The following is a 12,534-nucleotide window of genomic DNA, read 5'->3' as shown; positions in this document are numbered from 1 at the left end:
GTAAGGACATTCCAGGAAGAGGAAACAGCTAAGGCCAGGTACTAAAGCAAAAATAAACTGGTTGCATTTAAGGAATAGTAAGAGTGTGGAGCACAGTAGGAGAAATAGAAGCATGGAGTGAGATGAGCTGGACAGGAAGGCAGGGTCCAAGTTGCATAGGATGGACTAATCAGGTGAAGAAATTTAGATTTTGTTCTGGTGCAATGGTAATTCTTTAAAGAGTTCTGATTGGAATGATGATATAACTAGAATAAAATTAATATATTTTAAAATCACTCTGCTCCTTTGTCAGGTGGGTTATAGGGAAGTAAGCCACTGAACATAGAAACCAGTTAGAAGGGTCTTTTAATGATTTACTCAATATCTGTGGGAAAAAAAAAAAAAGGTGTACACATGGGATGTGCATATGCCTTTGAGGTTGAATTGACAGGATTTATCAGTATATTTAGTCCAGTTCATTTCAGTTGCTCAGTCATGTCTGACTCTTTGCGACCTGTATGGACTGCAGCATTCCAAGCTTCTATATGGTTGCATATGTGTGTATGAGCAAATGCTGATGCACACACATGTGAGAGTATTCACAGTTAGGAATGGACACAGTTAAAAGTTGTTGTTCAGTCACTAAGTCATGTTTGACTCTGCAACCCCATTGACTGCTTCATGCCAGGCTCCTCTGTCCTCCACCATCTCTGAGTTTGCTCAAATTCATGTCCATTGACTTGGTGATGTTATCTAACCATCTCATCCTCTACTACCCCCTTCTCCTTTTGCCTTCAATCATACTCAGCACCAGGGTATTTTCCAGTGAGTCAACTCTTTGCATTAGGTGGTCAAAGTATTGGAGCTTCAGCTTTAGCATCAGTCCTTCAAATGAATTCTCAGGACTGATTTCCTTTAGGATTGACTGTTTTAATCCCCTTGCAGTCCAAGGGACTCTCAAGAGTCTTCTCCAACACAAAAATTTGGAAGCATCAGTTCTTTGGCTCTCAGTCTTCTTTATGGTCCAACTGTCACATCCACACACAACTACTGGAAAAACCATAGCTTTGACTAGATGGACCATTGTCGGCAAAGTGATGTCCCTGCTTTTAATGTACTGCCTAAGTTTGTCACAGCTTTCCTTCCAAGGAGCAAGCGTCTTTCAATTTCATGGCTTCAGTCATATCCACAATGATTTTGGAGCCTAAGAAAATGAAATTTGTTACTGTTTTCACTTTTCTCCCTTCTGTTTGCCATGAAGTGATGGGACCAGATCCCATGATCTTAGTTTTTGAATGTTGAGTTTTAAGCCAATTTTTCACTTCCATCAAGAGGCTCATTAATTCCTCTTTACTTTCTGACATTAGAGTGGTATCATCTACATATCTGTGGTTGTTGATATTTCTCTTGGCAATCTTGATTCCAGCTTTTGATTCATCCAGCCTGGCATTTCTCATGATGTACTCTGCATTAAAGTTAAATAAACGGTGACAATATGCAGCCTTGTCATACTCCTTTCCTAGTTTTGAACTAGTCTGTTGTCCCATGTCCAATTTTAACTGCTGCTCCTTGACCTGCATACAGGTTTCTCAGGAGACAGGTAAGGTGATCTGGTACTCTCATCTTTTTAAGAATTTTCTACAGTTTGTTGTGACCCACACAGTCAAAGGTTTATTATAGTCAAGGAAGCAGAAGATGTTTTTTCTGGAATTGCTTTCTCTATGATCCAAGGAATGCTGGCAATTTGATCACTGGTTCCTCTACCTTTCCTAAACCCAGCTTGTACATCTGGAAGGTCTCAATTCACATACTGCTAAAACCTTACTTGAAGGATTTTCATCATAATCTTGTTAGCATGTGAAAAAAGAGAAGTTGTACAGTAGTTTGAACATTGTTTGGCATTGCCCTTCTTTGAGATTGGAATGAAAAGTAACCTTTACTATCCTGTGGCCACTGCTGAGTTTTCCAAATTTGCTGACATACTGAGTGCAGCACTTTAACAGCATCATCTTTTAGGATTTTAAAATAGTTCAGCTGAAGTTTCATCACCTCTACTAGCTTTGTTCATAGTGATGCTTCCTAAAGCCCACTTGACTTCACACTTTAAGTTTTCTGGCTTTAGGTGAGTGACCACACCATCATGGTTATCCGGGTCATTAAGACCTTTATTTCTTAGTTCTTCTGTGTATTCTTGTCACTTCTTTTTACTGTTTTCTGCTTCTGTTGAGTCCTTTCCATTTTTCTGTCTTTTTCTCTGTCCATCCTTGCATGAAATGTTCCCTGGATAGCTCCAATTTTCTTGACGAGTTCTCTAGTCTTACACATTATGTTGCTTTCCTCTATTTATTTTCATTGTTCACTTAAAAATGCCCTCGTGTCTTTCTTTGCTATTCTCTGGAACTCTGCATTCCATTGAATATATCTTTCCCTTTCTCCATTTATTTTTACTCATTTTCTTTCCTCAGCTATTTGTAAAGCCTCCTTAGACAACCATTTTGCCTTCTTACATTTCTTTTTCTTTGAGATGGTTTTGGTAACTGCCTCCTGTAAAATGTTATGAACATCTATCCATATTTCTTCAGGCAATCTGCCTACCAGATCTCATCCCTTGAATCTATTTTTGTGTATATGCACATGCTAATGCACACATATGTGACAGTATACACACTTCAGAATTCACACAGTTAAGAGTGAACAAAGATAATTCTTAAGCCTTTAACCTGAACAGTTGTGGGACAGGCTGTGAAGTGAGTAGAAAACCAAAAGATACTAGCATCACAGCATCCAAAAAAAAATCAATGCATTTTGGGGATCTAATATTTCCCAAACTATGGAGATTAAAGAAATTTAAAAAGAAGTTAGTGTTGGTTGGAGATAAAGGTTACTGCAGACCTTGGCATAAAAAAGAAAAAAATAAATCTTCAAGAAATGTTGGAGATAATGCCCTCTGCTTTCATTTGCCTTGTAAAAGGTAAGTTTGGAGGGGGAATAAATAAAGTTAAAAGTACATATTAGAAAGAAAAGTTAAAAGTGATTATTTGAGCATCTTTTTTTAAAGAATTTAGAAAAAAAAAAAAAAGAAAGAAAACAAGCCTAAAGAAAACAGAGGAAGAAATGAAAAGAACAGAAATTAGAGAAATCAAAAGATAATTTGCAGCAGAAAGAATAAACAATGGTAAAAGTTGTTCTTTAAAGCTAAAACATTGATAAATTTATAGTGAGATTGATAAAGAAAAAAAAAAAAGACGAAGGAAAAAATGACCAGTATTAGGAATGAAAAATGAATATATATTGCATGCTAAGTTGCTTCAGTCATGTCTGACTCTTTGCGACCCCTTGGACTGTAGCCCGCCAGACTCCTCTATCTTTGGGATACTCAAAGCAAAAATATTGGAGTGGGTTTCCATGCCCTCCTATAGGGAATCTTCCTGATCTGGAGACTGAACTTACATCTTCTGTGTCTCCTACATTGGCAATCAGGGTTCTTTACCACTCTATTCACCTGGGAAGCCTGAAAATATATTGCAGACACTAAAAATGGAGGGTATTTTAAACATATCTGTGTTGTAAACTTGAACATTTTGATGAAATGAGGAATTTATAGATGTAAGTATAGAAAAATTAATGTTAAAGAAATCTAATAACTGAAAGTTCAGTTCAGTTCAGTCGCTCAGTCATGTCCGACTCTTTGCAACTCCATGAATCGCAGCACCCCAGGCCTTCCTGTTCATCACCATCTCCCGGAGTTCACTCAGACTCACGTCCATCGAGTCCGTGATGCCATCCAGCCATCTCATCCTCTGTTGTCCCCTTCTCCTCCTGCCCCCAATCTCTCCCAGCATCAGAGTCTTTTCCAATGAGTCAACTCTTCACATGAGGTGTCCAAAGTACTGGAGTTTCAGCTTTAGCATCATTCCTTCCAAAGAAATCCCAGGGCTGATCTCCTTTAGAATGGGCGGATTGGATCTCCTTGCGGTCCAAGGGACTCTCAGGAGTCTTCTCCAACACCACAGTTCAAAAGCATCAATTTTTCAGTGCTCAGCCTTCTTCACAGTCCAACTCTCACATCCATACATGACTACTGGAAAAACCATAGCCTTGACTAGACGGACCTTAGTCGGCAAAGTAATGTCTCTGCTTTTGAATGTGCTATCTAGGTTGGTCATAACTTTCCTTCCAAGGAGTAAGCGTCTTTCAATTTCATGGCTGCAGTCACCATCTTCAGTGATTCTGGAGCCCCTCAAAATAAAGTCTGATACTGTTTCCACTGTTTCCCCATCTATTTCCCATGAAGTGATGGGACTGGATGCCATGATCTTCGTTTTCTGAATGTTGAGCTTTAAGCCAACTTTTTCACTCTCCTCTTTCACTTTCATCAAGAGACTTTTTTAATAATTGAAAACTAATGAGCAAATAAAACTTTACAGATGGTGAAATATGAAAACTGTCTTACTGAGCTTAGGAACATAACAAACAGACACAATTTCACTGCTTTAATCATAACTCTATTCAGTCTTATTTAGTATAGTTATAAATAAACAACCATCACTCTTTAGTGGAAGGACTAAAACTTTCAGTAATATAGATTAAATGATTGTCTACACAGAAATTACAAAACAATTCACAAATAAATTATAAGAAACAATAGGAGAATTTTGCAATATTTCAGGTCCAAGTCCAATAGCCACAAATGTATTCTGAAAACCAGAAACAAAGATATAATCATGGAAATGTTAGAAATTCACACAGCTGAGCAGATGTTGTCAACACTTCAGCCAGAGGAAAGCAACAGATGCTGAGTCAAAGCAAATGGAGATGAAGCTCTGAGCTAGTGGGGCCACCATTTTTCAAACCAAGGAAAGTAATGCAGCTGCCAGAAGCCAAGAATCAGTCAAGGCTTAGGCAAACTTCTCAGGAGAGGGATCATCTCCTAAGCAGCCCATTTAAAATTTTCTCAGAATTATTCAGAGATGGTTCTTAACTCTAGTGTAGTTGCCAATAATGAAGATTTTCTCATCTCTTGCCTAAGACAGCCTGGAAGGCTATGGTCCATGGTGTTACAAAGAGTTGGATACGACTGAGCATGAAAGCATGCATATCAAATGCATTAAGATGCCTTTATTGTAAGATGAGGCACTCCATTATTGTTCGCACTAATAATAGTGATACATGCTAATCAAGCAGTGACACAATATTTTATTTTCAAATTCTGTTGAAATTTGGAATTTCAAATTTAGAACTCTGTTCTTTATTCATTGAAAGTGTTCTCTTAGACTTATTTCGTCACAGATTTTAAAATATATAAATTTATTTATTTTAATTGGAGGTTAATTACTTTACAATATTGTAGTGGTTTTTGCCATACATCAATGTGAACCAGTCATGGGTGTGCATGTGTTCCCCCATCCTGAACACCCCTCCCAGTTCCCTCCCCACCCCATCTCTCTGGGTTGTCCTAGAGCACTGGCTGTGAGTGCCCTACTTCATGCATCAAACTTGCACTGGTCATCTACATTACATATGGTAATATACATATTTCAATGCTATTCTCTAAAATCATCCCTCCTCACCTTCTCCCACATAGTCCAAAAACCTGTTATTTACTTCTGCATCTCTTTTGCTGTCTTGTATCATTTGTTGTCTTGTCGTTGTTACTCTCTTTCTAAATTCCATATATATGCATTGGTATTATATATGCATTACTGTACTGATATTTCTCTTTCTGGTTTACCTCACTCTGTATAATAGGCTCCAGTTTCTTCTACCTCATTAGAACTGACTCAAATGAGTGGTTTTTATAGCTGAGTAATATTTCATTACTCAGCATTGCACTTTGCTGGAGCAGCCATGAAGAGATACCACATGTCCAACGTAAGAGAAACCCAACTAAGGTAGGTGGTAGGTGTTGCAAGAGGGCATGTGTTGCAAAAGGGCATCAGAGGGCAGACACACTGAAACCATACTCACAGAAAACTAGTCAATCTAATCACACTAGGATCACAGCCTTGTCTAACTCAATGAAACTAAGGCATGCCCATGGGGCCACCCAAGATGGGTGGGTCATGGTGGAGAGGTCTGACAGAATGTGGTCTACTGGATAAGGGAATGGCAAACCACTTCAGTATTTTTGCCTTGAGAACCCCATGAACAGCATGAAAAGGCAAAATGATAGGATACTGAAAGAGGAACTACCCAGGTGATTAGGTGCCCAACATGCTACCAGAGATCAGTGGAGAAATAACTCCAGAAAGAATGAAGGGATGGAGCCAAAGCAAAAACAATACCCAGTTGTGGATGTGACTGATGATAGAAGCAAGGTCCAATGGTGTAAAGAGCAATATTGCACAGGAACCTGGAATGTCAGGTCCATGAATCAAGGCAAATTGGAAGTGGTCAAACAGGAGATGGCAAGAGTGAACATTGACATTCTAGGAATCAGTGAACTAAAATGGACTGGAATGGGTGAATTTAACTCAGATGACCATTACATCTATTACTGCGGGCAGGAATCCCTTAGAAGAAATGGAGTAGCCATCATCAACAAAAGAGTCCGAAATGCAGTACTTGGATGCAATCTCAAAAATGACAGAATGATCTCTGTTCGTTTCCAAGGCAAACCATTCAATATCACAGTAATCCAAGTCTATGCCCCAACCAGTGACGCTGAAGAAGCTAAAGTTAAGCGGTTCTATGAAGACCTACAAAACCTTTTAGGACTAACACCCAAAAAAGATGTCCCTTTTCATTATAGGAAATGGAATGCAAAAGTAGGAAGTCAAGAAACACTTGGAGTAACAACAAATTTGGCCTTGGAATACGGAATGAAGCAGGGTAAAGACTAATAGAGATTTGCCAGGAAAATGCACTGGTCATAGCAAACACCCTCTTCCAACAACAGAAGAGAAGACTCTACACATGGAAATCACCAGATGGTCAACACCAAAATCAGATTGATTATATTCTTTGCAGCCAAAGATGGAGAAGCTCTATAAAGTCAACAAAACAAGACCATGAGCTGACTGTAGCTTAGATCCTTATCGCCAAATTCACTTAAATTGAAGAAAGTAGGGAAAACCACTAGACCATTCAAGTATGACCTAAATCAAATCCCTTATGATTATACATACAGTGGAAGTGAGAAAACATTGATTTAAGTGACTAGATCTGATAGATGGGGTTTCTGATTAATTATGGAAGGAGGTTCGTGACATTGTACAGGAAACAGGGATCAAGACCATCCCCATGGAAAAGAAATGCAAAAGAGAAAAATGGCTATCTGAGGAGGCCTTACAAATAGCTGTGAAAAGAAGAGAAGTGAAAAGCAAAGGAGAAAAGGAAAGATACAAGCATCTGAATGCAGAGTTCCAAAGAATACCAAGAAGAGATAAGAAAGCCTTCCTCAATGATCAATGCAAAGAAATAGAGGACAAGAACAGGATGGGAAAGGCTAGAGATCTCTTCAAGAAAATTAGAGATACCAAGGGAACATTTCATGCAAAGATGGGCTTGATAAAGGACAGAAATGGTATGGACCTAACAGAAGCAGAAAATATTAAGAAGAGGTGGCAAGAATACACAGAACTATACAAAAAAGATCTTCACGACCCAGATAATCACGATGATGTGATCAATCACCTAGAGCCAGACATCCTGGAATGTGAAGTCAAGTGGGCCTTAGAAAGCACCACTACGAACAAAGCTAGTGGAGGTGATGGAATTCCAGTTGAGCTATTTCAAATCCTGAAAGATGATGCTGTGAAAGTGCTGCACTCTATATACCAGCACATTTGGAAAACTCAGCAGCGGCCACAGGGCTGGACAAGGTCAGTTTTCATTACAATCTCAAAGAAAGGCAATGCCAAAGAATGCTCAAACTACCGCACAATTGCACTCATCTCACATGCTAGTAAAGTAATGCTCGTAATTCTCCAAGCCAGGCTTCCGCAATAAGTGAACTGTGAACTTCCAGATGTTCTAGCTGGTTTTAGAAAACGCAGAACCAGAATTGCCAACATCCGCTGGATCTTGGAAAAAGCAAGAGAGTTCCAGAAAAAAAACAACTATTGCTGCTTTATTGACTATGCCAAAGTCTTTGACTGTGTGGATCACAATTAACTGTGGAAAATTCTGGAAGAGATGGGAATACCAGACCACATAAACTGCCTCTTGAGAAATCTGTATGCAGGTCAGGATGCAACAGTTAGAACTGGACATGGAACAACAGACTGGTTCCAAATAGGAAGAGGAGTACATCAAGGCTGTATATTATCACCCTGCTTATTTAACTTCTATGCAGAGTACATCATGAGAAATGCTGGGCTGGAAGAAGCACAAGCTGGAATCAAGATTGCCGGGACAAATATCAATAACCTCAGATATGCAGATGACACCACCCTTATGGCAGAAAGTGAAGAGGAGCTAAAAAGCCTGTTGATGAAAGTGAAAGAGGAGAGTGAAAAAGTTGGCCTGAAGCTCAACATTCAGAAAACGAAGATCATGGCATCTGGTCCCATCACTTCATGGGAAATAGATGGGGAAACAGTGGAAACAGTGGCAGACTTTATTTTTTGGGGCCCCCAAATCACTGCAGATGGTGACTGCAGCCATGAAATTAAAAGACGCTTACTCCTTGGAAGAAAAGTTATGACCAACTGAGATAGCATATTGAAAAGCAGAGACATTACTTTGCCAGCAAAGGTCCATCTAGTCAAGGCTATGTTTTTTCCCAGTGGTCATGTGTGGATGTGAGAGTTGGACTGTGAAGAAAGCTTAGCACCGAAGAATTAATGCTTTTGAACTGTGGTGTTGGAGAAGACTCTTGAGAGTCCCTTGGACTGCAAGGAGATCCAACCAGTCCATGAAGGAGATCAGCCCTGGGATTTCTTTGGAAGGAATGACGCTAAAGCTGAAACTCCAGTACTCTGTCCACGTCATGCGAAGAGTTGACTCATTGGAAAAGACTCTGATGCTGGGAGTGATTGGGGGTAGGAAGAGTAGGGCAATAGAGGATGAGATGCCTGGATGGTATCACTGACTCGATGGATGTGAGTCTGAGTGAATTCAGGGAGTTGGTCATGGACAGGGATGTGATTCATGCAGTCGCCAAGAGTCGGACACGGGTGAGTGACTGAACTGAACTGAACTTAATATTCCATTGTGTATATGTACCACAACTTGCTTATTCATTCGTCTGCCGATGGATGCTTAGCTTGTTTCCATATCCTAGCTATTGTAAACAGTTTTCCACAGATTTTTGAAAAAAATATATCACACTTGTCCATATGTGAAACTAAAAAATATAAGGAATGAAAATTGGTAAGTATTCCTAAATGTTGCTCACATTTGGAAGCTAACTTCGTATCAGCATTCAACTTGGCAATGTCCTCTGTGTTTCTGCAGATGGTATCATAACATGGGGCTTTTCTGCTGGCTCAGATGGTAAAGACTCTCTGCAATTCAGGACACCTGAGTTTGAACCCTGGGTTGGGAAAATATCCTGGTGGAGAGCATGGCAACCTACTCCAGCAATCTTGCCTGGAGAATTCTATGGACGGATGAGCCTGGCAGATTACAGTCCAAGGGGTGGCAAAGTTTCAGACATGACTGTGACTAATACTTTTACCTTTCATTAGAACATATTCTATTAAGAACACTGTGGGGAAAAAAAAAAAAAATGTTAGTCTCTCAGTTGTGTCCTACTCTTTGCGACGCCGTGGACTGTAGCGTGCCAGGCTCCATTGTCCATGGGATTCTCCAGGCAAGAATACTGGTTTGGGTTGCTATTCTCTGCTCCAGGGAATCTTATGGACCCAGAAATGGAACCCAGGTCTCCTGCATTACAAGCAGATCCTTCACCATCTGAGACACTATGGAACATAAGGAACTAATCAATATTATGAAGGTAAAAAGTAGCCTGAAGTGTCACACAAACTTAAATTTATTAATTAAAGATATCATTTTTTTAAAAATTCTGTTTTATCTTACAGATAGGTTTCTCAATCTTGGTACTCCTGACATTGTGAACTATTTTTATGCTCGTTATAGGGACCATCCTATGCCTTGTATTATGTTTAGGAGCATCCTCTGCCTTGATTCACTGGATGCCAGCAGCACCCCACCACAAGCTATAACAACTTTGAGAGACTCTCCAGACATTGTCCTCTGGACAACAAAATCACCCCCAGTTGAAAATCATTATCTTAGAGTAAAATCTCTGATGCAAAATGTTTTATTTTGCACCAGAGATATGAATAGAAAAAGTGCTGTAGTTTTCCTTAAAAGCACTTTGAGATATTCTTCCAAGTTACTAACATACAACTTTTGAGACTGATATTTTCTACTCGACTAATATATAGTTCTATTCTATCTTCACTGACTTATGTATCACGAGATATTAAATAGCTTTGTTCAAAATCAGCATCAGATTTCTGACTAATTGATGTTTTCTGTCTTAATGATCATTTTACATGACTGATAAGTACATTAGTCATATCAGCCCTTGTGTGCATGCTAAGTCACTTCAGTCATGTCTGACTCTTTGCAACCCCATGAACTGTAGCCCATAAGGCTCCTCTCTCCATGGAATTCTCCAGGCAAGAATACTGAAATGGGTTGCTATTCCCTACACCAGGGGATCATCCTGATGCAGGGATCAAACTTGGGTGTCTTGCATTGCAGGCAGTTTCCTTACCATTTGAGCCACAAGGGAAGTCCTCACCTAGGAACAAATTCTTGGTGTGTAGCTCTTCCAATCAAAGCTCACAGGCAATAGGTAAAGCGCAATGGTATCTGCTGACGTTTGCTGATTAAAATTGAAATTTTGCAGGTTTAAATTTAATTTCATGTAACTTTGACTGTGTGGATCACAACAAACTGTGATAAATTCTTAAAGAAATGAGAATACCAGACCACCTGACCTGCCTCCTGAGAAATCTGTATGCAGGTCAAGAAGCAACAGTTAGAACTGGACATGGAACAACAGGCTGGTTCCAAATCAGGAAAGGAGTACATCAAGGCTGTATATTGTCACCCTGCTTATTTAACTTTATACGCAGAGTATATTATGTGAAATGCCATGCTGGTTGAAGCACAAGCTGGAATCAAGATTGTCAGGAGAAATATCAATAACCTTGGATATGCAGATGACACTACCCTTATGGCAGAAAGTGAAGAAGAACCAAAGAGCCTCTTGATGAAAGTGAAAGAGGAGAGTGAAAAAGTTGGCTTAAAACTCGACATTCAAAAAATGAAGATCATGGCATCTGGTTCCATCACTTCATGGCAAATAGATGGGGAAACATTGGAAATGGTGACAGGCATTATTATTACTATCTTGGGCTCCAGAATCACTGCAGATGGTGACTGCAGCCATGAAATTAAAAGATGCTAGCTCCTTGAAAGGAAACTTATGGCCAACCGAGATAGCATATTAAAAAGCAGAAACATTACTTTGTCAACAAAGGCCCATCTAGCTAAATCTATGGTATTTCCAGTAGTCATGTATGGATGTGAGAATTGGACTTTAAAGAAAACTGAATGCCAAAGAATTGATGCTTTTGAACTGCGATGTTGGAGAAGACACTTAAGAGTCCCTTGGACTGCAAGGTGATCCAACCAGTCCATCCTAAAGGAAATCAGTCCTGAATATCTATTGGAAGGACTGATGCTGAAGCTAAAACTCTAATACTTTGGCCACCTTATGGGAAAAACTGGCTCATTGGAAAAGACCCTGATGCTGGGAAACATTGAAGGTGGGAGGAGAAGGGGATGACAGAGGATGAGATGGTTACATGGCATCACTGAATCAATGGGCATGAGTTTGGGTAAACTCTGAGAGTTGGTGATGGACAAGGAAGCCCGGTGTGCTGCAGTACATGGGGTCACAGAGGCAGACAAGACTGAGTGACTGAACTGAACTTAACTTATTCGAGATATTTATTTCAGTTTTCTGCTAATAAATTCACAATTCTCTTGACATTTTTCCAATTTTCTTCTTTTAATGAAGAGGAAAAACTGAGAGTTATTTTGTCATTTGCATTTATATCTAAGTAGCTCCAGATAATTGCAATAATAAAAATGTTATAAGGACTTAAATTTCTCTACAGATTTTTAAAGGCCAGAAGTAAAATGGAAAAATAATACTGAGTCTGGACGTTAACTGTACTTGTCAATGTGGAAAGCTCTGGGATGCTAGAATATCTAAGCAATGCATATGTATTTAGGTATTAAAAATCCTGGACTTTTCTCAGTTGCATGGCTACTTGAGAAACTATGGAATTCTGGGATGACTAGTCTCTTCAAACAGAGACGTCTTAGGTGAGAGAATAAAGAGCATTGTGAGGAATTCAGGATTAAAATTCCTGAAGTACAAGAAGAAATGATGGCTATCTGCCTAGAATCAAAAGATTTGAATCACAAGAAGGAATGATGATTGTTGGCTCTAAAGAAGGAGAGCCACATTGAGCCTATCCTTCCAGAAGAGGGTTGAGATGTCTAATACAGTGTTCAGAAAATAAAGTTTGTAATTAACAGAGTAGAACACTAAGAAGTGCCAAT

Source organism: Budorcas taxicolor, chromosome 12 (genome assembly GCF_023091745.1).
Source record: "Budorcas taxicolor isolate Tak-1 chromosome 12, Takin1.1, whole genome shotgun sequence".
Taxonomy (NCBI): domain Eukaryota; kingdom Metazoa; phylum Chordata; class Mammalia; order Artiodactyla; family Bovidae; genus Budorcas; species Budorcas taxicolor.
The sequence above is the reverse complement of the archived record's forward strand: the minus strand, read 5'-3'. Positions refer to the sequence as shown.